The sequence below is a fragment of the Cnephaeus nilssonii genome, assembly GCF_951640355.1.
Source record: "Cnephaeus nilssonii genome assembly, chromosome: 18".
Lineage (NCBI taxonomy): Eukaryota > Metazoa > Chordata > Mammalia > Chiroptera > Vespertilionidae > Cnephaeus > Cnephaeus nilssonii.
This window is the reverse complement of record NC_137089.1, coordinates 31010172-31034702: the sequence shown is the minus strand read 5'-3', so window position 1 is coordinate 31034702 and position 24531 is coordinate 31010172. Positions and strand designations below refer to the sequence as shown.

At 44.6% G+C, this 24531-nt stretch overlaps 1 protein-coding gene across 1 annotated transcript in view; it reads right to left on the bottom strand.

Moving 5' to 3' along the window:
• FAM110B (family with sequence similarity 110 member B) overlaps positions 1-24531 on the bottom strand; it is a 181560-nt gene that overhangs the window by 28589 nt on the left and 128440 nt on the right. The gene's annotated exons all lie outside the window — the stretch shown is intronic.

Here is a 24531-nt window from a genome sequence, read left to right as displayed (position 1 = left end):
CTTCACACCTGGCCTCTAAGCACCTTGACAGCAAAGAAAATATTTTGTTTTTGTCTGCTTGACATCTAAAAAGTACTAAAAAAGAAACTTGTAATGAATAACACATTAGTCTCTTTGCTTTGTCATAGCAATTCAGTGTCTTGTGAGTATTTATTTACACAATCCATTCCACTTCTAGTCTAAGTATCTTGAGGGCAGAGATTTAGGCCTTAAATATTTTTATCTGCCAACCATATGAATAAAGAAACAGATGAGTTAATTTGGGAAACTGACTATCAATAATAATTCTTCACATCTGCAATCACCATTACATTTTCCTCATAGAATTACTGCATTACTTGAGAAAGGTATATCAGGAATGTTGCTCTATGAACATTATCCAGGAAGGTGATTTGGAAAGGATAATAATAACCCTGTCATTTTCCTCACCCACTCCTCCCCCCCTCCCCCCGCCACCTGCCTATAGATAATGATCTGGAAGAGATGTGGTACTAGATACCCTCAAAATAATCAATAAATGGATTAAAGTAAGACTTTAGTGACATGAAAAACGACTTTTATTTGGCCATGCCATCACTCGCAGGGCTTGGGAGAGATCTGAGTCCTGGAAAGTCTGCCCATCTTGATTCTTATGGCAATCTACAAAAGGGACTTACAAATTACCAGGTGCCCAGATTTAACCTTTTGCACTCGGATGTCGAGTGTGACTCGACACGGTTAGCATCAGTAGCAGGAATCGAGAAAAAAGCAAGCGAGTACAAAGGGTTAAGAAAAGATTCAAGTCAAGAGCAGCACCTGCCCTTGGTAAGACCTTTCTTCCCTCACCAAGTCTCAGCCCCAGAACATTAAAGGATCCCACAAAGCTGCAGGATTCCCAGCTTCCTGTTCTCACGATGGGTCCTATCCAAGGAGGGCATCACCTCTAACAGCTAGATGCCAAGCAGCAAACACTATAAGTATTAACTTCTCTCTTTTTAGTTCATTTTCATTAGTATCTCTATTCCAATAGTTCACTATTGGGCCCCATCAAGACCTCCAAGCCATTGACAAGCCGTCACATCCTCATGTGTCTACTTCATACATTACCCAGCTTTGAGTTACCCATACATTTCCCACTATAATAAGTCTCTTGGATATACTCTCAATTCCCTAGACCCGTGGTCAGCAAACTGCGGCTCGCGAGCCACATGCAGCTCTTTGGCCCCTTGAGTGTGGCTCTTCCACAAAATACCACGGCCTGGGCGAGTCTATTTTGAAGAAGTGGCGTTAGAAGAAGTTTAAGTTTAAAAAATTTGGCTCTCAAAAGAAATTTTAATCATTGTACTGTTGACATTTGGCTCTGTTGACTAATGAGTTTGCTGACCACTGAGTTAGACAATGGGTCAGTAAACTAATGCCCTCAGGAAAAATCAATCCACTGATTATTTTTACAAGCAATGTTTAACTGGAACACAGATAACCCCCACTAGTTTATGTATCGTATATGACTACTTTTGCACTATAATGGCAAGCTAACAAGAAACTGTACAGCCCACAAAACAAGCCTAAAATATATACTTCCAAGACTCTTTCTCCATCATATTCACTTGGAAGAACTCCAATTCTCCATTTACTCCTAATCTGCTCATGAGTAGCAGAATAAGCTGAACAAAAACCCACACGTAAGCAGAGTAAGCTCCATTTAAATGTATGACCACGATTTTCAAGTCAGCCTTCAACACTGTCTAAAAATTCAACTTTAGTTCTCTCATCAATTAATCCTTCCATTCTCTGAAATTACTATTTCACCTCTTCTGTTCCCTCCAAAACTCTAACTACCCTTTTTCTCTTCTCTTAGAGGATGACTTTGCTTCTCATTTCACTTACTAGTAAACAAATAATAACTATTTGGAAAAGAACTACCCTGTTTACCCCCAAACTGTTGACATCTCTGGCCATTTTTTCTGTGTACCCCTTTCTCGCAATGCTTAAACTATGTCTACTCCTGAGGGTAACCACTTGGCATGTGTGTTGAATCTTGTCTACTCAAGGACTTAGATCTGGTAATTAATCCCTCTCTTTCCCATTTTATCAATTCATCTTTCTCTACCAGATCATGACTATCAACAACATAATAATTCCCATAAAAAATGCTCTTCTAAGAATCCCCATTCCCTTCAGCCTCAGCCCTGCCTTGTACCCATCTATCTAGAATGCATTATCTCTATAGACTCTGTCTACGCTTCATCTTGAATTATCCCTTCAATCCACTCCATTTCAACTTTGCTCATGCCTCACAGACTGAAAACAAAGTCACAAGTTCATTGTGCTGAACCTCTCAGGAACATATAAGGATTATTCTCCCCTCCCCCCCCCCAAACACTTTCTTTTATTGGTTTTCAGAGCACTGTAACTTTCTGCTGTTTTTCCTTTCTCCCTGTGTCTCCTCCATCTTTGTTGCTGCCCCCTCTTTCTTAATTGCTAAATTGTGGGAGGTCTCAGAGCTTCGTGCTCAGTCCTCACACCTCTTCTTTATTTACACTCATTTTCTAGAGGATCTCGACCCATTCCATGGATTCAAATACCATCTATATTCTGATGCTTATCAAATTTTTATCTCCAGCCCAGACCACTTTTATGAACTCTATGCCAACTTCTCTAATAGGCATCTCAGACTTAACAAGGCCATGCAAAGCTCCTCCCATGCTTCTTCCCTATTCTCTGTTTCCACAAATAACTTTATTCTACCAGTTATAATCCCACAAATATCCTACACCTACTATTCATCTCTCCCTTACCATCCAGTCCATCAGCAATTCTTATCAGCTTTTCCTTTGAAATATATCTAAGTCTCCACCATCATCTCCTATCTGACTTCCTTTGCTTCTAGTCTTTTTCCTTCCTCTCCCCCTACATTCAACTCTTTCCATAGCAGAGGGATTTTATTATAAATACAAATCTGTGAATGTCATTTCTGTGCTGCACACTTTCCTGTGGCTTTCCATGATGCAGAGAGGAGAATGCAAACTCCTCCACATAATACAGAAAGCCCTTCATGAACTGACTTTGGTCAGTGTCTCTGACTTCATCTTAAAGAGGGTCTTGCTTGCTCCATCTTAGCCTCGTTAGTGTTTTTACTAACCCTTTGATGTCAATGTTCTTTCCTCTTAAGGCTTTTACACTCGCTGTTCCCTTGGCTTGGGCTACCCCTCCTGAGACCTTCTTCATGTGGCTTATCATTGTCCATATAATTCTGTTCAAGTGTCGCTTCCTCAGACAAATCATCTCTGACCACCAATCTATCTTCTGCCAGGTCATCCTTCACCCACCTACTTTGTTTTTAGAGCATTTATCACCAGGGCCATGGCATTACATATTTCTTATTTTCTGGATCTGCCTGTAGAGTGTAAACTTTATGAAGACAAGACAATGACTGTCTAATCACCACTGCATCCTGGGGCCAGGAATAGTGCCAAACATGTGGTAAGCTTACAGTAACTATTTTTTAAATAAATAAATAAACTTGTTTATATATGATTCTGTATCTTTGAAATCATTATAAGGGGAAGAATGAATTTCTGCAAACTGAAAATCAACAGGGGAAGAAATGATTGCTTTCTGTAAAACATTGAAATATAGTTTTAGAATGACTTGATATTCTATTGAAGGCCCATTAAATCTCCACAATTTACTTTTGTTAAGGCCCTTATGATGTGTCAGAGATCCCTTTCTCGGTTAAGTTTGTAGGTATCAGAGGACTTGATCAGGACTTATATTAGGAACGAGAAAAGAAGGGTTGTTAAAGAGTAAATGAAATGACCTTCTCAACATCAAGGAGTAAGGGGACCATTCTGGATGTGTTTGGCTGCCATAGGAGATATTTAATTTTGTTAATTATCCCAGGTCTACATGGTCATCACACTTGCCAACAGTTTGTGACTTATACAAGAATGCATTTTCCTCTCAAATATCCATTGAGGCAGTGAAAGATTCTGTGCAACAACTAACTTCTATCAACTTCTAATTCATGGGGGTAGATTTTCCTTCAGAAGAAGCCTCCATAGATCAGACCTCACCAGATATACAGCAGACAATCAAAATACTCCTCATCTACTATTTCTGATAAACAGAATTGCATTTAACAGAAGACATAAACCCATAGTTCCAATAAAATGAGCCTTTTGTAAATACTCACATAAAAAATGACATATTCAGAGAAGAAAACCTACCCATCTGAAGAAAAGCACATGCAAATTATTCACATTCAAGAATTTAGTCACAAAATACAGTTTTAAGAACCAACATATGCATTAGATTAGCTCATATTCCTACAATTAGGCTGTCCTCTACATTCTTTTCCAGCACCGATATTTTTCATGATTATAATTCTGATATACAAACAATCTCACTACTTCTACATTAACAGTGTCACCGAAGCAGCCAGTATAAGGCCAACAGGAAGTGAACTGCAGTTCTGACTTTATCCCAACAGGAAAGAGATATGTTTATAATTTCCCAGCAGGAAATCAGATCTAGTTCTCTGAGTAGTTTGACAAGATGATGGTATGTCTCTTCTTTCTGTATTAACTTAATATCAAAATAATGGTAACTCAGAGTTAAACAAATAAGAATATATTTCAATCAATCAAAAAATATGCCAAACGTACTTCTACCGTCAGTTGCAGGAAAATCAAGTTAATTACTGAAACTATTTGTAATTTTCTTTCCTTGTTTTCTAAATCAGAGAGAAAAAGACCAGGCTACAACTTTTATCATATCATTTGAAAAATTATTTGAAAAACAATTTTATCCCACCTGTCCTCAAACAACCGACCCGCCAACCCATTTTTAGCTGGAAGGTGACATAAGAAATAGGTGATATGCTGCTTATATATTTACTTGTAAAAGTGAGCATAAATCAATTTATGCAAGAATGATTCCTTAAATCAAATTTCCAGACTCAGAAACCTCCGGTTTAATTTGCAGAGGCAGACTCAGATTAATTTTCCTCAGAGATACATTCTGTTGCTTTCCAAGCTGAAAAATGTATTCTAGATGACTAATGTTTCAGCGCTATTTTTCCCTAAGCAACATAAAATGGACTTTACATTGGAAGGAGCCTGATTTACGGACACAGCTGTCTCTCAGTGGGGGGTATTGCCAAGTGCCTCCATATGTGCTGCATTTAATATGCAGCTTCTAGGAGGCTTTCATCAAAACAATGTGTGAAGAAGCAGTGACACTCCTGGGGGAGTTACTGGATAAGGAAACAATGAATAGGTGCCCAAGGTTGGCCTGAGCTCCTATTAGAACATCTATTAATTCTTCAGCTAAAAGTTGTCTTTCTCCTGGATAGGTGATCATGTGGTTTGTGCTAAGTATGGGGTTGAAAATTAACAATGGAGAGGAGAAAGACTCAACTTAGACATTGGAGAGGATAAAGATTCAACTTGGACTCAACATTGAACATTTACTCAGTGGACACAGAAAGAAAAAACTGACCCTGTGTTGCTGGATTCCATAGGGAGTAGGCAAAGGGTAAAGGAATAGAAATGGGATTGGTTATATGTCTTCATATAAAGGTGCCTATCCCTATATCTACTTATCTATCATCATCATCTATTTATCTATCTATTCAAGGGAGTGTACACTGATAAGATTTATTTATTACAGAATTATCTTTGGAGAATACACACCTAGGAAAAATTTCTCCACTTAGTGCTCACACTTCTTAAATATATTACTGTGTGATTAGCTAGGTAATGATTTTATAGCTTGAACGATAGCCAAACTCTTTTCAGCTCTACTGCTAAAAATATTTTTGGAAGAAAAAAATTAAAATTGAATTGTTTTCTACATCCAAATTGTTCTCCTGTATTTATTATGTTCTTGTGTAAGACCCTTGATATGTTCTCTGACTTTACACCCTTCTGTAAGCCTGATGAAAGCTAAGAGGAACTCTAATGTTGGCCCAGTCCACTGTGAATGCTGCCCCCATTAGCAGTAGCTAGGCCTTAAATTAAATGAGGCTGTAAGATCTTCTAGAATCTCATATGTGATCTCTTCATATGGGTAGCTCCTTGAAAGGGCTCACACAGTTAACACAATGTTTTGGAAGAGTCATTAGAATCATGACTTCTTTTTTAATTTTAAATATAATAAAAGTAATCTATACTAATAAAAGAGAAACATGCAAATTGACTGTCACTTTGTGATGCCCATCAGCCAATCAGGAGTGAGTATGCAAATCAACCCAACAAAGCTGGCGGCGGCCCTGCCCCCCCAGCCACTCCAGGCCTCTGGGCAGCACACATGCAGGTGCAGAGTGGCTGGGCGGGATGGGACGCCTGCTATGAGGGGGAGGGTGGGGGGGTGGAGGGAGCTATAGGAGCGGCGCTCCGGCTGGAGCAAAGACTGAAGGCTCCGGCCCGAGTGAAGACGGAAGGCGGTGGCCAGAGCGAAGGCCTGGGTCCCAGGTACCAGAGGAAAACCAGTGCCGGCAGCTAGGGGAAGGAAGGCCTATTGCACAAATATTCCTGCAACAAGTCTCTAATTAAAATATATTTTCAAACTTGTAATGTGGTGGTATGTTCTTTTCTCTCTCTCTCTCTCTTTTTAAAACATATTTTTATTGTCGATAGTGTTACAGATATCTCCCATCCCTCTCCCCTTCTTTTCCAGCTGCACTGTGCGCTTCTCCCTCCCCGCTGCCGGCACATGGCTGGCACTCTGCCTGCTGATGGTAAACCAAGGCAGGCTCTCCACAGAGCTGCTGTCAGAACCACCGGCAGTGAGGGATCGCTTCAGTTTTCTTGTCTTCGTGTGTTGCTATTGTTTCCATTTCCAATCTGTTGCAGACCAGTGTTTTTTGTTTTGTCTTTACTCTGTTCAATGAGACATATCCCTGGATCATATGCTTGAATGTCCCAGCCATGTCAAATTGCCATAAATGTTTCTAAACGTCCCTCATAACTTCCACACTTAGCTGTTTGCGAACTAGTAACCATTATTCTGAAGACCAGCACCAGTCCCCAGGTCCCCCTCTGAATTTTTATGAGTTTCCTCAGTATAGAGTCCCATGGAGAATCTTGGCCAAAGAAAGCATGCAGATAAGCAGGTGCGCTTTCCTGAGAGCCTTCCAGCCACTGAGAGCCACGGGGCAAAACCATCGTTTTCCTTGTCAGTGGTTTTCTCTCAGATCATTTGTCCCTGCTTTTTCTGCACAGCCTGGTTTTCTTATAAAATCACTACAGAAACGGCTACAGATGCAGGTACATGAGTCTAATGTTGGGCCAACTCCAACAAATTCTCCATTGTGCAGCTCAGGGGCCTCTGAGAAGGCTTCAAGCCCTGACACCTTTCCAGCGAGGGACTGTCACCACCCAGGAAAGAGCGTGGCCTATGCCAGACATGTGCGAGCACTTTCTCAGAAGCTCCCGGACTGTCAATAAAAATTCGCTGAGAAGCCAGACAAGTGCTGCAGCCTGAGCATAAAGTATTTATAGGCTGTTTCACTGCTGTCTACTTCTGGATGCTCCAGTAGCTCACCGCATAACCTAAGTGGCTCTCCCAACGGCAGCTTTAGCTTCAGCTCTTTCTAACTAACGTAGGCCTGGGGTGGGATCCAAGCCTGGAGCAGGTGTCCAAGTCTCTGCATCCCTCCCTTCTCCACCTCGCTTGCTGTCCATCACTGTGGCTCTCACAGGCCTGGCCTGCCTGCACTGGAGATGCTCTTATATGGAGGGAGAAGGGTGGCACAGCAGCTTGGCCCCCCTACAACCTCCAGGAGCTAGTGGAAGGGTGTGTGGCAGGGTCACATCCCCTTCCTCTTGTCCTCTGCCCCAGGGGGAGGGTAGTCTCTCTCCTTCCTCATCCCTCTAATGCCCCAGTCCCTCTCTGAACACCCCCATTCTCCACCAGTTGGGGCAGGGTGCTCCTTGACCCGCCTAGATTTGACAGCTCAGGTGGGTGCCCCTGCTATCCCTCCTCCCATCCTGTACCTCCCATTTCTAGGGCCTTGTAACGATGGGTGATGGGGAAGGGGGAGGGGGCTACTAGTGGGTGGGAGGAATGGGAAAGGTTTGGAGTAGAACAGGTGTGTTTATGAAGGTGGTGACAACATCCAAGGGAGGGGTGACCAACCTTGTCTGGTGGATGAGAAGGTGTGTTTATTTTTCACCCTGTAGCACCATCATGTGCCACATAACGTTTTTGTCAGTGGTGGACCGCATATATGATGGTGGTCCTATCTATACTAATAAAAGGGTAATATGCTAATTAGACCAGATAGACCAGACATCTTCCAGATGTCCTTCCAGACAAAGCCACGGTGGCGGGGGCCGAGCAGAGGTGGTTAGGAGCGATCAGGCAGGCAGGCACAGCAGTTAGGGGTGATCAGGCGGGCAGTGGAGAGTGGTTAGGGGTGATTAGGCTGGCAGGGAAGCACGGTTAGGGGCATCAGGCAGGCAGGCAGAGGTGGTTAGGGGCAATCAGGCAGGCAGGCAGAGGGGTTAGGGGTGATTAGGCAGGCAGACCTAGGCAGTTAGGGGTGATCAGGCAGGCAGGCAGGCAGAAGTGGTTAGGGGTCATCAGGCAGGCAGGCAGGTGAGTGGATAGAAGCCAGCAGTCCCGGATTGCAAGAGGGATGTCCGACTACCGGTTTAGGCCTGATACCAGGGATCAGGCCTAAACTGGCAGTCGGACATCCCCTGAGGGGTCCCAGATTGGAGAGGGTACAGTCCAGACTGAGGGACCCCCCCCCCCCCACCACCACCTGTGCACAAATTTCGTACACCGGGCCTCTAGTGAGATTATAATGGAGCTGACTTTCCTGTAAGAAATGGAAGGATGTACTTCCAGAGGAATTTTTTTCTATGATGGGAGCAGTATCTGTGGGGCATGGCAATAGATTCCCTTTCGCTCCAGCACCTCAGTTTTGAGCACACAGATTACTTCCCCATCAGCCAGCCACTGACCTGTTTCAGCACGTAGCCTCACCAGAGCTACACATTCAGAGGGCACTACAGCCCTCCCAGATCTCACTGGAGGGTCCTCAGAATACATTGCTGCAAATTCTTTGTTGAGGACCCGAGATCCATACAAGGACACAGGTCCCCAGGAGCTACCTTAACCAGCATTAAGTGCCACTGCAATTTGTTAGTAAAAAGCTTCCCGCGGTAGTTGAGCCAGCCTGTTCCTGTACTTGAGAAATATTTTCAGGTTGTAATGACGTAAGGAATAGATACGTTTTATTTCTTTCATCAATTCAATGCCAAAGAGAATCCTTTGTGCCAGATAGGGTCAATGGGACCAAAAGAAAATGTCCGAAGTCGAAATATTCAGTCCTCAGCCATGCAGAGGAGTGAATCATACTCTTCTCTGTCAAGGCTGCTGTGAGGCTAGAGTGTGCTGATGCCTGAAGAACCCTTAGCTCAATGTCTGCTCCTAACTAATAAGACACATGTGTTAAAGACTGGCATTATTAGTATTATCCTCACTTAGAGACAGGTATATGTTGGTGATTGCTATTAATATGGCATAACATGCCAACAATTAATATATATAGGATAGTTAATACACAGTGACACTAATGGCATCACACAATATTTTTTATTTCAATGTAGCATTTATGAAAATAGTTTTTAATATAATTTTACATCAGTTAAAAAGGAAACTTAACATGGTTTTTAAACTCTGCTTTATTTCCAAAAATAAATTTGAAGAGTCAGAGCTGCTTGAATTTAGGTTCAGATAATGATATTTCAGGTGACAAATATAAAAATTAAAGAATAAACTTGTCCCTCATTGCTAATGATTCTAGTTAGGATTTTCCTGAAAGCAAACATCTAAAAATTGTTCCTTGTAGTATCTTCCACACCTGGGACTAGGTGAGGCTGAGCAGGGCCACTAGGCTCTGTTTGGGTGAGGGGCAAGACAAAGCATGTGTTTATTGGCTTTGTACCACCAATGCTCTTTCAGATAATAAGTCAGTGTGACAGTGAGAGGGACTCAACCCAAAACAAACAACACCTTACCTGCTCCCAAGCTAATATGATAGGGTATTTCTGAAAAGGTTGGAGTTGTATGATCTATATATATAAAAGCCTAATATGCAAATTGTCCCCTCAGGAGTTTGAGAGACCAGGAGTTAGATCGCTCACTATAACATGTGCTGACCACCAGGGGGCGGCATGGAATGAAGGAAGGCCCTGCCGGCAGCTGGAAGGCCCCCATCGGCCCTGATCGCCGGCTAGGCCTAGGGCCCCTACCCGTGCATGAATTTCGTGCACCAGGCCTCTAGTATTACTATAAGGACATATGCTTTCCAGTAAACTGGCTGGAACTCAGACATCTAAATAAGGCTTACCCTTCAGAGTATTTACTATGGGAGATGAAATACACATTCTCACTGAGGTGCCAGTTCCTAAAATATTCTGGAGCTGTTTTTGGAATGGTTCTCAAGATACATTTTGAAAAACTGCATAAGAATTATCAATGTCATTTACTCTATAGTTATATCTTATTCTAAACTAAAAATAAAATTTGCTGACTCACATTATTCTCTTCTGGTTGTCTCCCAAAATGGATCCAATTTCTAAACATGAGCCTGATCCATGCAAAGTGAAAGGTATCCTATTTCAGGTCTGTGGTCCAAGGTCATACAAGGAGGACAGTCCCTTTCCCGGGATGAGGGCTAATGGAAGCCACTGAGCAGCAGAACTTTGATCCTTAGCGTAGAAAGAAGAATCACGGTTCGGTTGGGCATCCTGGGGGAAGAGAACCCAGTGCATGCGATCACTGCATCTAACACTGAGTGAAACTCAAAAGCCTAGTAAAGTCTCTGAGCCAAGACTGAAGGCAGGTCTGCTCCAAAACCAATGGCTATTCAGAACCCCACCTGAGCTCCCCCAAATTCTATTCTGTGGGCAGCTCAGCAGGGCTTGGGATCCTTTGTTCTTGTCTCTCGCTGCAAAGAGCCTCATTTATCCCTGCGTGTCTTGCAAATATGGTTTCTCACTGGGGCTTGGAAGAACTGCATTGTGCTGAACATCATTTCATTCATTCATTTGCTCACTATTTTCATTGACTATTATGCTTATTAAGAGGCAGGCATCTTGGAGCTGTCTGTGTGCTTAAAGTACAATGGAGGGATACACAAGAATCAGCAACCTCTTCATCTGTGTGAATAGAGAGACTTATGGAGAAAGGATTATTTTTCTTTTTATCTGATCAGTTTTTTTTTTTCTTCCAGTTTTTCTATAATTATTATGCACTAGGAGCCCAGCGCATAATTCGAAATCACGCGGCACTGTCCACCCTTGAGTTGCCGGTCTGGTCCGGCCCTGCCTCCCTCTCCGGCCCTTGAAGCAGCCGCAGCCGCTGCTGATCAGGCCCTTCCCCAGTGCAGGCGCGTGGAGGCCCCTGCCGCCCTGCCCCCAATGCTGTGTGGCAACCTCCTCCTGTCTGGTCGATCTGTTATGGCATCCTGTTTAATTAGCATATTTCTCTATTATATATATATATATATATATATATATATATATATATAGAGAGAGAGAGAGAGAGAGAGAGAGAGAGAGAGAGAGATTGCTTGCATAATTAGAACAAACAAGTTTATGTTTTAAAGTGCCCATGATTCCATGATTTCAGAGGGAGCCCTGATTTGGAGAGTCTGAGGGGCCATTCTTTTTTTTCTTTTTTCTTTTAATTTCAGAGAGGAAGAGGGAGGGAGAGAGAGGTAGAAACATCGATGAGAGAGAATCACTGATTGGCTGCCTCAAGCCTGCAACCTGGGCATGTGCCCTGACTGGGAATCAAACCAGGTTCAAAGGTCAATGCTCAACCACTGAGCCAAGCCAGCCAGGCTCTGAGGGACCATTCTTAATACAGTAGCCCACCGATTATTTCTGCTGGTTCTACTCTATGTGCTCTTCATGTGAACCAATTTCCAAGGACAGCATGAGTCTAAGAAACAGGCTGAAGCCCGATGTGATTACCCAGTGTCTTTAAACTGACAGACTCTCAGAGACACCATACAGAGGGCATTCGTTCAGCTCCAACTAATGCATGAAGGTGGGGGATGCCCTGCTCTTAGCTAACGAGCTGAAGGTCAGACGGGCTGACTTAGTTGGGCCTCACTCTAGGTGTGGCCACCAGGAGCTCCAGGGTCCCCCCCCGGGCTTGGTCTAGTGGAGCCTCTCTCCATTTCTAAGGGAGGACCTCTGGGTGGACCTTGTGGCCAGGAGATGGGACACTCAAGAATTGTCCCTGCATGGTCACAGGCAAACCCTCAGCTGACAGAGAGCTGGCTGGGGTGAGGGGAAGTGGTGGGGTGGGAGGGTAGCCTCGGCATCTTAAGGAAATTAGGGGTGGGTGTTGTTTGGGGAAGGTGGGACTGCACAGACAGAACCAATAACATCCACAGCATGATCTCTGAGGATGGTAGCACACAAAGGAGTAACTAAAACTAATGTGGTTTACAAGAGACCACTTATACCTCCCTCATCTATAATAATAAAAGCATAATGTGCTAATTAGATCAGACGTCCTTCTGGATGAAGCCGGGGCTGTGAGGGAAGCCCGGGTCCCTGGTGCCAGAGGGAAGCCAGTGCCGGTAGCTGGGGGAAGGAAGGCCTACTCTTGCATGAATTTCGTGCATCAGGCCTCTAGCAGTAAATGAAACAGAAACAGTGCATGGGAGAAGGACATCAGTGTGCAGACCTGGAGTGCACCTCCCTGTCAGTGGCCATGTGGCCAGAGCTCCAGGGCTAGGCGCCAGGGAGCCTGGTCATCTCCACAGGCTGGCTGTCCTCGTTCTGTTGAGAATCCACTCAGTGCTTTCTCACTGTAGCAATCAAATCTAAGCAGTGACACTGTTGCTTGACAAAATATTTAGTTATTCATTTTGAAAGAGAAGAATGGTTGTTAGAGGCTAACATACTCTGAACACTTACAAATCAAAACAACAACAAACTCTAGGCTAGCGTCACTGCTTGAACTGGTTAGGCTGTTAGTCCTAGGAGTGTCCTCGGCTTGCCTCCCGCACCCATTCCTGCCCCTAAAGTTCTTGGGTGGATGTCCCTGAACCATCCCCTTTGTTCTGTGAAGAGCCCTGGTGTCCCATCATTAGCTGTGCACCCTTAGGAATACACTCTCTTCTACCCAATGACACACTACTGCCATTTACAAGAAATGCCACCGCAGTACGCAGGAGTCCGTGTTGGAGTTTTAAGAAGCTGTGCTGTTTGAAAAAACAGAGCCCTCATTTTTGTTGGTCTGGGACTGACTGGCATAGAGGGACCAGTCCTGGTGAGGACTTCTTTGCATTTGCCCCAGGCTGCTGAGCGGCCTGTATTCCAAACTTGTGTATTATCAGCAGGAACATCGATTTCATCTGCAAGGGCTCCGGTGGAAATAAGATCAGCGTGCTTAAAATACTGGCTCCGATGGAGTAAGAATCAGCAAACATAAACCACATGTCAGAGTCCTGTCCCCTCTATTCACACTTTCAAAAAGCTCTAACTTACAGAGCACCACTTCTCTAATAAAGTATGATGACACACGCATAAACATGCTCACGCACACACACGTCTGTATAAAAGCATCCCCGCAGAAAACCCCGTGGGTTTAACACTTCCAAAGTGTTCTAAAGTGTTCACTGTCAAGAGCATCTGAGCACCATTGGATCCTGTGTCGCGGTCTTGCAGCTCCTCCGGCTTCCTGGGCTGGCAGCGGGGGATGTACACGTGCGTGATCTCAGGCAACGTCTGCAAATGTGCTTGTTATCACTGAGCTGCTGCTCTTGGTCTGTTTTCCAGCAAACTGCCTCTCTGTTTCAAGTTCGGTGCCATAATGTAATTCTGCACAACGGAGACCTGCATTACTGTGCAGCAGTATAAATTTGGTGTAGCCTCATTTCTAACCGATGGAAAGTTGTAACATGAGGAGTTCTACAAAAAACTTTATTCCAATAAGCCAAGTTCACAACAGTATACAGCACTTCGCAAAACTTCTCTCCCTCTCCTTACCCCACCCCCAAGTCACTAAAGTTCCTATTACTTTGCCCTAGCTCCGTGGTCGGCAAACTGCGGCTCGCGAGCCACGTGCAGCTCTTCGGCCCCTTGAGTGTGGCTCCTCCACAAAATACCACGACCTGGGCGAGTCTACTTTGAAGAAGTGGCGTTAGAAGAAGTTTAAGTTGAAAAAATTTGGCTCTCAAAAGAAATTTCAATCGTTGTACTGTTGATATTTGGCTCTGTTGACTAATGAGTTTGCCAACCACTGCCCTAGCTGGTTTGGCTCAGTAGATAGAGCTTCGGCCTCTGGACCAAAGGGTTCAATTCCGGTCAAGGGCACATGCCCGAGTTGTGGGCTCGATCCCCAGTGGGGGACTTGCAGGAGGCAGCCAATCCATGATTCTCTCTCATTGTGGATGTTTCTATCTCTCTCTCCCTCTCCCTTCCTCTCTGAAATCAATAAAAATACATTTTAAAAAACAAATTCCCTATTACTGTAAGAATGCAGCACAATGGAAAACCTAATAGATTCAAGTGATGCAATTCGACCGCAGGTGGTCACAATAAAAGGAGTCGCAGTGTTCAATTCAGAGTATAGATCGTGGAGCTACGTTTTAATTAACTGCACATGTCTACGTGTCTCTACACTCCATTTGAGCCCAAGCGATTTTTAGGACTACAGTTAATTTTGTAGGTAGAAAAAAACCAGCAAGTTTTCTGAAGTGAATGGGAGTTAGTGTTAATGCCCTAATGCCCTGCAGCATGCACCCAAAGTGGGTTTTCCCAGAGCAAGCCACAGTGGGAGCCTTTACCTGGGTGCTTTTCCCATGGCCTTCTCAGCGGGAAAAGCTAACAGACAAAGGTAAGGTTTAAAGAACAATTTAAAAAATGGAAGACTCACTGGGCCATACCAGATTTAACGCCAAATGTTTTCTACAATATACAAGTGTTATAAACATATGCAAAGAGAGGTGTTTTGTGCTGGGAAGGCTGGGGGTGAGGTCTGGGGTGTGGTTTTGTGGCAGGAACACAAAGACTGGAAAGGAGGTAGTTGGATTTGGGTTTCAGAGGATTTGAGCTGGAAAGGGCCCAGAGGATATCTGGGACAAGGAGCTGCAGGTGGCTGGATGCCCCCAGGCTTGTGTCCTCTCTCCCACTAACCTGTTTGACTTCTCTTTGTGTTAAAAAAAACCACCACACCGGAATCTGCCCGCCAGCAGTGGTAATTCTTATTTAAATGAATGAAAGGAGTTTTCCCTTGGCTAATAATTTCCTAAAGCTCAGGCCCCCATTCTGGTGACAACACTTTCTGTTTTTCATGGAAGGGTACAGCAAAGAGGAGGGGAGATACCAGGCCCCACTGTGAGCTACTATGTACACAAATGTTAACCCTCACAAAAGGCCTACTGTGTACACACATTTAACCTTCACAAAAGGATTGCTGGTACCCAGTGTGGACTGTAGACCTGCAAAATGTCTCCATTTTACAGATGATGAAACTGAGGCTCAGAAAATAAGTGGCTGGAAGACCATAGCAGGAAGAGCGGGAACTGGGAGCGGCACCTCAGATCCCCACATGGGTTTCACCCTCTCTGCTGCCTTCTGGCAGGAGTGGGGAGACGGGAGGGGCCTGGCCCTTTGCAGGAGCCAACAGGGGAGTGTCAGATGTTGCCACTGGCTGCACTGCCAGAGACTGGAGTTTCAAGTTTTCAGATGCCTCAGCCTCTGTGGTTGGCTCCAGTCTAGGTTCCAGATGTTTCTGGCTCTAGCAGACTCCACCCTGCAAGCTTCTGCTGGTCTTCATTGTTTGGTTGGTGTCTGATGTCTGTTCTCCAAGTGGGGTTGGTGTGAACACTTTCTCCAGCTCACCACTGGAAAAGAACTCTGAGCTCAAGTAGGGTGGCCAGCTCTCCATATATATATGAAAATAGGGTTTATGTATGTTTTATATGTATATATATAGGATATGTATTATGGTCTCTGTGTGTATCTATAGTTATATATGTATGTTATATATGTGAATATATGCTAAGTGTATTATTTTATGTATGTGTGCATTGAATGTGTATATATGGTATATGTAGAAGGTAAATGTATACTCACTATATACACTGAGTGGCCAGATTATTATGATCTCTGAATGCATATTAGAGGCCCGGTGCATGAATTCATGCATGGGTGGGGTCCGGCCAGCCTGGCCAGGGGGAGGGGACATGAGCAGTTGGCCAGCTTGCCTGCTGGTCCAACTCCTGGTCGAGGGGACAATTTGCATATTAGCCTTTTATTATATAGGATATACACTGAGTGGACAGATTATTATGCATTCAGAGATCATAATAATCTGGCCACTCAGTGTAGATATGTATATATAAATATACACAGGTGCTATTACTTTATTATAAAGATATGAAAATTGGTGTTTATTTATTCTGTATTATTTTCTTTTCCGTTTCATAAGTACTGCCAATTAAACAAATAAACTAGGACTCTCTAACAGTGGCAATTGTAACAGTATAGTACAGTAACTAACAGTAGTAATTAATAATAGGACTAGGTAAACAAATATATATGTAAGGAAAACATAATATTTTTATAATGTTTCTTTTGTCATCGACACGGCAGTTCACTTTAGCTTGGATATCCTTCTGGGATAGTTGACTGTCCTAGGCTCAGTTAGGATGCATTAGGGACAGCAGTTGATGAGGGTGGGCCACAGCATCCTCCTCTGCCACCCCCCTCCCAGCCCCTAAGCTTACTTCTGCGATCTTTGGAGAACCGAGTTCCCCCCAAAAGGATTCCTGACTCAAATGCACTTAGGAATCAGTTTGTGCTCACGCTGCCTCTGAGAGAGTCAAGGCTCAGACCAAGACCAGAGAACCAGCTTGTTTGTTTAGCCTGGAGTCTCCCAGGATGGCATTGGATTTATAGAACTGTTTTGCCCCTTATGCACTTATTACTAAATAGCTAACAGGCCCGACCTGATCCCCCTTTTTCCTCTTCAGCCCTACTGGCCTCGGGCAGTTTATTTGTTGGGTCTGCAGCCTAGATTGCTTTTCCCAGTATCTGCAAGGATCTACCCTCACTTCCGTCTTTACTCAAATGCCACCTTGAGTAAGCCCTCTTTTATCACTCACCCCTTTTCTAGTCTGACTCCTAAGCGTGTGTCTTAGCCCAACATACTATGTATCTGACTTAGTGAGCTATTTGTTATCTGTCTGGAGAGGAGACCAGAGCTCCTTGTGGGTGGGCATTCTGTCTGGTGGGCTCACTGCTGCATCCCCAGGCCTAGCACAGTGCCCGGTGCAGAGTGGTGACTCCTGGAAGGGAAACAGATGGAGAAGGCCATGTGCCTGGGGAGCTCTGGGAAGGGACAGGACACAGCTGATGGGAGGCCTCTCACTAAGCCTTTCTGGTCTCTCCCCTAAAGTGACCTTGGGTTCTCTCTGCCCCACATTCAATCAACAAACATTAAGCACCTACACCCAAGAACACCAGACCGTGAATTGGGCATCAGCGAGACACTGGTGGGAGCAAGAGTGTCTGTCTTCAGGGAGGTACCTCCTGGCGGGCACATATAAGGGGGCAGTGAGAGGAGCGTGGAGCAGCAGGACCTCACGGATCAGCTGCAGCCTTGCCACTTGGCAAAATGTTTGCTCGGCTTTGTTTTCTTTCCCCCTAAACATGAATGTGCGAAAAAGCCACTCCATCGCCAGGAGAGGGTTCAGAGCAAATAAATGCTAAAGAAAAGAAGATGCTTTACGTTTCCTTTTCCGCTGCAAACCAGCCTTATTATCAGCTGCTCAGCATAGATTCAAATCCCCTGAACGTCCCCCCCCCAAAAAAAAAAATCACCAGGATCTTAATTTTTAAAATAACCGGAGTGTCATTTGACCCTCAGCACATTTGTCTGGAATAAATTCTTCAAGAAACCCAACATGTGCATGCGTCTGAGCACATAATCATGGAAGCGCAGAAAGCACAAACAGCCATTTCAACGGATAGACGGGGTTTAAACGGCATCAGGTGGTGCATTAAATGCTGAAAACAAAACCTTGGGAACCCGGGATGCGGCGCAGCTCCCAGTTCACGGATTCCTTCAACCAAAGAATTCTCAGCAGACGGAAGCAGACCCACAAACTCCGAGCAAGGGGTCTTTCGGGGCGCGGGTTCGTTTTATGTCAGGTGCCGAACACTGAGATGCTCTGAGACATTTGAAACCCGCACAAAACACATCCAGCCTTTGTCCAGACCAAGCGGAGTCCTCTCCTGCGGCCACAGACATGGCCCCACTTCCCTCAACCCGGTGCAGCTGTCAGTTCATTGGGAAAAACAGGAAAAGCCTTTCGTGAAATACCCACAGGCCCATGAAGTTACAAATGAAACATTTCACCATTTTCCATTAAAAAAAAAATGCTCAGTAGCTCAAGTCCTTCGCATGGTCTAGAGCTCAACAGAGGAAAGCGATGCGACTGAGCAGAAGCCGAGCTGGCGATGCACAAAAATAACTCACCTGGCTGCTGTCCTCCTTCCTTATGACAAAGGGACAACCACCGGGAGCGATGACGTACGCCTAGAAATCCTGGAAAGCTCCAACTTATTTACACTCATGAGGCAAAGCATGCGGCTCAGCACTCAGGGAGGTGGTGCCATGCGAGTTCTCCCCCCACCCCCCCTCGGGTCTCCTCCGCCCACTGGAGCTTCCATATGTTATCAATTAGGAGCCACCAAGTTTAATTCAGCGGAGGGAGCAATTGCATTCACACGCGCCTTGCCTTTCTCTTTCCTCCCTCGTTAGCAGACTTTTCAGAGAGCAGGGTGGTGAACCCGTGGCTGGGAGGTCAGTGTGCACACAGTGAAAGGCTCAAATGGGAGCTGTTTCTGCAGCAGATCTCCCTTGGAGACAGTCACCCAAGGGTTGGCGCCTCATTGGTTAGTATCCAGTCGTGTAACTTTGAGTATGCATTTTCACATAAAGGGGAAACATTTGTATTTTGGCAAAGAAAAGACGTGTGTTACTCCTTGGCTTTTAGGACAAATATGAGGGAGTCAAGATCGAAATCATGTCTGCAGTCTTGGATTGTCCCCTTCCTCCACCCCCCAACGCAAACACACACACACACACACACACACACACACACACACACAGAGCTGTGCATCTCCCTGCTTGGACTACAGAGTACCTGGTGAACAGAAGACTTCTCTTCCTTCCTAGGTACATGCACAGTGAGTGAAAAATACTCCTTATAAATCCTGTTATAGGAAAGGTCCATACCAGGGGCTCCATTGCCTTAAACAGGCTGTCTCTTCAGTTTCCAGGAAGAAGCTCTTAGTTGTCAACCCCAGTGCTCATTCATGGAATGATGGAGCCACTGATGGAGACAGGAGGGGGATGAGGAGAAGCTGATGGGAGCTTCCGCTGCCATGAGGTGGGATTAGATGCGAAATTTGGTTTGTGCTCATTCATTCATTCCAAAGATACATTTTATTCACCAACCCTGTGCCAGGCACTGAACTAGTAAAGGGAGTAAAAGAATGCCCAAGAAAGACAATAACTTCCTGAATAAGAGAATGTCGGGCTGTGGCAAGTGCCAGGAAGGAAATAGGCAGGGGACAGGTTAACACAAGGGACCTAGTTTACAGAGTGGCAGGCAGGATCCTCTGAGGAATCACAACTGAACTTTTAAGACTCTAAGATGAGAAGTTAGCCCCTGAAAGGTGGAATGTCAAGGGGGAAATGGTCTATGAAGAAGGAGCAGCATGATCCTGGACCCTGGGAGCAGGGTGAGAAGAGCTTGTATGTTCTACAACACAGAGTGAGAGTAGAGAAAATGGGGAGCCCCAGGGTCAGGAGGCAGGGCGGGGAGGAGACACATCTATGGGCCAAGGTATAGCAAGTTTTAGTTTGTTATAACTGCAATGGAAGATCACTGGAAAAGTTTAAGCAGTGGAATGACACTGAGTATATCCATTTTTCAAAGATCACTTTTAAAAAAAATGGGAATAACATGAAGGAAGTGAGAGCACGTGGGCAGCCGCTGTGAATCTATGGGAGTGGTCCAGATGAAGGGCCCGGGAGGTGGGGTGCATGGACAGACTCCATTGTGATTCCAAACTGGCCGGTCTGTTTAGCACAGCTGGCAAGCAGTCTCCAATGCATTTTTTCATTTTTGAAAATAAAAACTCCAAAAGGTTAGTGCTTGCAATTCTGATTCTGAAACGTATCAAAAGTCTTTTCAAATATCTGGCCAACTATAGCTTTTCTTACCTGTTTTCCAGTTAGTAGCACTGAAAGTTACCTGTGAAAGTAGAGACTCTGGAATTTAACATATCTAAGAATTTCTGGAGGGCATTTGTTGAAAAGGCAGGCCCCTGGGCCCACTCCCTAGATTCAGTCTCAGGTGGTCTGCAGTGGAGTTCAGGAATTTGCTTTGTACTGAGAACCTCAAGAAATGGAAATATGGCGTTTGGAGCATTCTTGGAGAAACTGTGTTAAACCTGACCGCTGATCCTGCCTCCGGCCTCCTGCTAGACTAACATGGAACTCTTTTATGTGCCTGCTTCTACACCTGGATAGATTGCTTTTCAACTGAGGCAATGTCAGGATAGCTTAGGTGGTGCTACAGTAAAAAGCATCCCCCAAATTTTAGGGGGATTACAAGGACAGGGTTCACACCCAGGGGTTTACCTATCCATTCTGGGTTGGGGGTGGAGGGCTCTGTTCCCACGCTGTCCTAGGTCAGGATCCTGATGGTGCTCTACCCTCTGGAACTCAGCGCTGCAGTGTTAGGGAAGGAGAAATGCAGAATCTGGGATTGGCTGTGCCTCCTCCCAGCTGTTCCATGAGTCACTTCCATTCATGGTTCATTGTCCAACCTAACGCTATGGGGTGTGAAAATACAATCGTCTGGTGAATCAGGAAGGAGAGGGAAATGGATGCTGGAACCATCCTCAACGTCTGCTCCAGGGGACACAGGAGGGGGAGGAATCAGGCCTAGAAAACAAGGTTCCTAAGCTCTTGAGGAGTTCTGAGCATCTCTGAACTGTGGAAGTACTAAAATCATATTAAAAGAGTGGTAATCATTTCCAAACTTCCCAAACACTTCTTTAGAGAAATTTCTTAATCTTTGCTAAGTGTTTTATTATCTGCCATGGCTAATTGAATAATAATTAATGTATATTAACAGAAAATCTCCGAGTTGAAGTTTCTTTAAATAACTAACAGTTGATGAGACTAGGAACACTGCATAGGAATAACAGAGCGTATGTTGACCAAGTTGCTCCCACTTCTCATGTTGGAAGGTTAAGGTACTCAGTTCCACAGTTCCCTGACCAGGTACTTAGTGAGGTCCTTGGAGCACCTGTCTCCTCTTCTCCCGCCCCATCCGCACTCAACCTGCTCTACCGCCCTGGCTGACTCCCGCCACCTCATTTATTTCCCTGCATCTGTTTCCGCCTCTGTACAATTCCATGGAGAGGGACGGTTGATCACTAATGCCCCTCTCAGAAGAACCTGGAAGCTTCAGTCCTGATGTGATCAAATAGAATGGAGAGTCACTCACTGAATAGAAGGATCACAATACAGTACACACACTAGTGTGTTAAGTTTCTGAGAAATAGTCTGCAATACAACTTACTGCGGAGGAGCAAGCATGGCCCTCACCACACTAGGTGCTAAAATTTCATGATGGAACGAGTCTGAAGAGGTGCTTTACTACCTTTTCCACTTATTGGATGTGTGCCTGTGAGAAGCTGCTTAATCCTCAGATCCCTCATGGGCAAATGGGTTCTAATTTACTTCTAAGGTTCTAATGAGAATAACATGAGATAATGTGACAACTTAGCATCACATCTAAGACATGCTGGTAGTTGTTTCATGAATGTGAAATGAATGAGATGCTCAATGAGCGAAAAATTCTACCATTATTATTATTCGCATAACTTTGTACATTGGTGTGTACTTGGCCACGTTCAATTCTGCCTGCTTCTGACAACTTAAAAAAAGTTTTTGGAGATTCCTTCCATTTAGAGAAGAATCCTTTGACAGATTTCATTTCTTCCCCCAAGTAAAACTCTCAAGCAGCTGACACATGAAACGTAATTCAGTGAGCTGCTTGGGCCCATCAGGCCTTGCCTGCCATCCCACCTGCCATGACACTGTGAACCCAGTCTTCTCCTCATTTTCATATCCTCACACCTCAAACTGCTGCTCCAAAACCCAGCTCTCAGCGCTGTCCCAAAGGCCCGAGGCCAAGGGAACACGTGCAGCAAATGGCTTTGCTCCCATTTTACACATGAGAGAGTGGAGGCAAACTCTTATGCAGATAGGTCTCAGGTATTGGGAAGAAGGGGTTCCAAAAGGCTGCGGGGGCCCTTGTCTGTCTGGTTTTTCCTTCTTCTGTGTTTCTGCCAAAGCTAGGGGGCATGAGCTAAGCACATGAGAGAAACCCTCTCGTTCAGAACCGAACGTGCAGGCTCTGAGCCTGTGGTCCTCACAGTTCTGCTCGTGGATGGCCCTGCAGAAGCCCATGGAACTCTGTCATTGCACAGGACAAAGGGGAAATGTGACATTTTTAACATGGCAGTGCCCTTCCTGAGTTAAGAATCTATTCAGTTCCTCTGGAGCACGCTTAACTTTTTTATTCCTTCCCCGGGGCATCTTCTGGTCTGACCACACCATGAAAATCCTCAAGGATGGGGGAATGGAGTGATGCTGAGTCACCAAGTTGTCCAAATGTGTTTCCTGATCATTGAATTGTGGCCAGGCATTTTTCTCTGCCGCTTGCCCTTCTAAAAGTCCTTGATCAAAATAGGCAGGATGTGGCTTCAAAACATAGCACTTTCAAAACTGAAAGAATGCAATTCCAACAGCCTTGTCTCTTTGAACTCAATGGGCTGTATGCTACTTCTAATAGAACAGCTGAAGTCTTTTTTCTAACTTTTATTGGTTACCGTTTAGGTAAGAGTGAAATTGCTGTGTCTGACTGAGACATGTTTATATATGCAGGCAGCAGATAAAAGCATGAAGATGAAGATGAACTTGAGGACACTTCTGTTCTTAAGTACAACACTCATTCTGCCTCTCCTTGTGAGCTGGGCTGCAGGAGGGCAGAGGTGGACTCTGAGACTTTAGTTCAAGTGCCATTCTGTCGCTTACTTTCTCTGGGATCTTAGTTAAAGGGCTTAATCTCCTTGGAAATTGAAGTTCGTAATCTCTAAAATGGGACAGCAACTACACCCTTAGGTTCATTGTGATAACATTTAAAAAGTAAGTAGCACAGGACTTGAACTTGATAGGTTAGAAAAAATTCATTCAACACTTAAGTATTGACCATATACTCTGGGCTGCGTGTTATGCACTGCCCAAACCTGGGGCCATAGTTTACATCATAATTCTCTGGTATTTGTAAATTTACTAGGACAGGTGTGTTCTTTTCTTGGCAGAAAATAAACCTTTTTGAGAAAGGCATACCATTTAAAAATTCTCACAAAGGCACCATTTGGCTACCTAGCCTAAAGGGCAAAGGCAACATAGAAACTTAAAATAATCTCACTGGTTGATAGTTATATCGGATCTTGAAAGAGCAAGGATCTGAAGGTCAAGGAGGGAAGAGAAAGCATTCCTCACAAAATGAAAAGCTACTGAACCACAGCAGCAGTGGCGATTTCAAAACATGTCCATACCTTCTTGAATATTTCTTCCTTTAAAAGATGAGGTCTAACTCCCCTCCACGAGTGCAGGCTGATTTGGTGACACACTTCTCAATGAACTGAATGTGGTGGGTGGGTGTGCTTCAGCATACTGGATCACAATAGGCATCGTGACTTCCTCCTTGCTTCCTTGTGGATTATTCTCTCTGGGGGAAGCCAGATGCCACGTTGTAAGGATTCTTGCCAACACCAAATGAACCATCTTGAAATGAGATTCTCCAGCCCCAGCCGAGCCTTCAGATGATAAAGCTTTGGCTGATGTCATGTCTGCAGCCTAATGAGACACCCTGAGCCAGAACCATATGGCTAAGCCACTCCAGGGTTCCTGAACCACAGAAACGGATATAATAAATACTTATTGTTGTATATTGTTGTTGAGGAAATTTGCTACATAGCAATAAGTCATTAACACAGTGCTAACATGTTTCCAATGGAAACTTCCTTTGCTTGGAGCCTGGCACCTCAGATGGGTGGCTGAAGGGGACAGAGAAGATGAGGTCTGAAAGGTAAGTGCCCAACATTCTTTGTTAAGAAGTTAGGATTTATACTTATCAGCAAAATACTCAAACTGGAGGATATTTTTACATAGAGGACATTTTTACATAATTGGAGTTGATTTTGATATTTCTGGCATGAAATGGGCTGTGAAGAGCCTGGCTGAGGGGGAGGGAGACTTCCAGTTAGGAAGTTCTAGGAACAATAGTTCAGGTAAGAGAAGATGAGAGTTAGAATGAAGACAATGGCAGAGGAGGTGCATATGGGAGAATTGTCTTAAAAATTGCTGTTTTTCAGAAAGAAACTACAGTTTCCAGGGCCATCTAGTGCAATC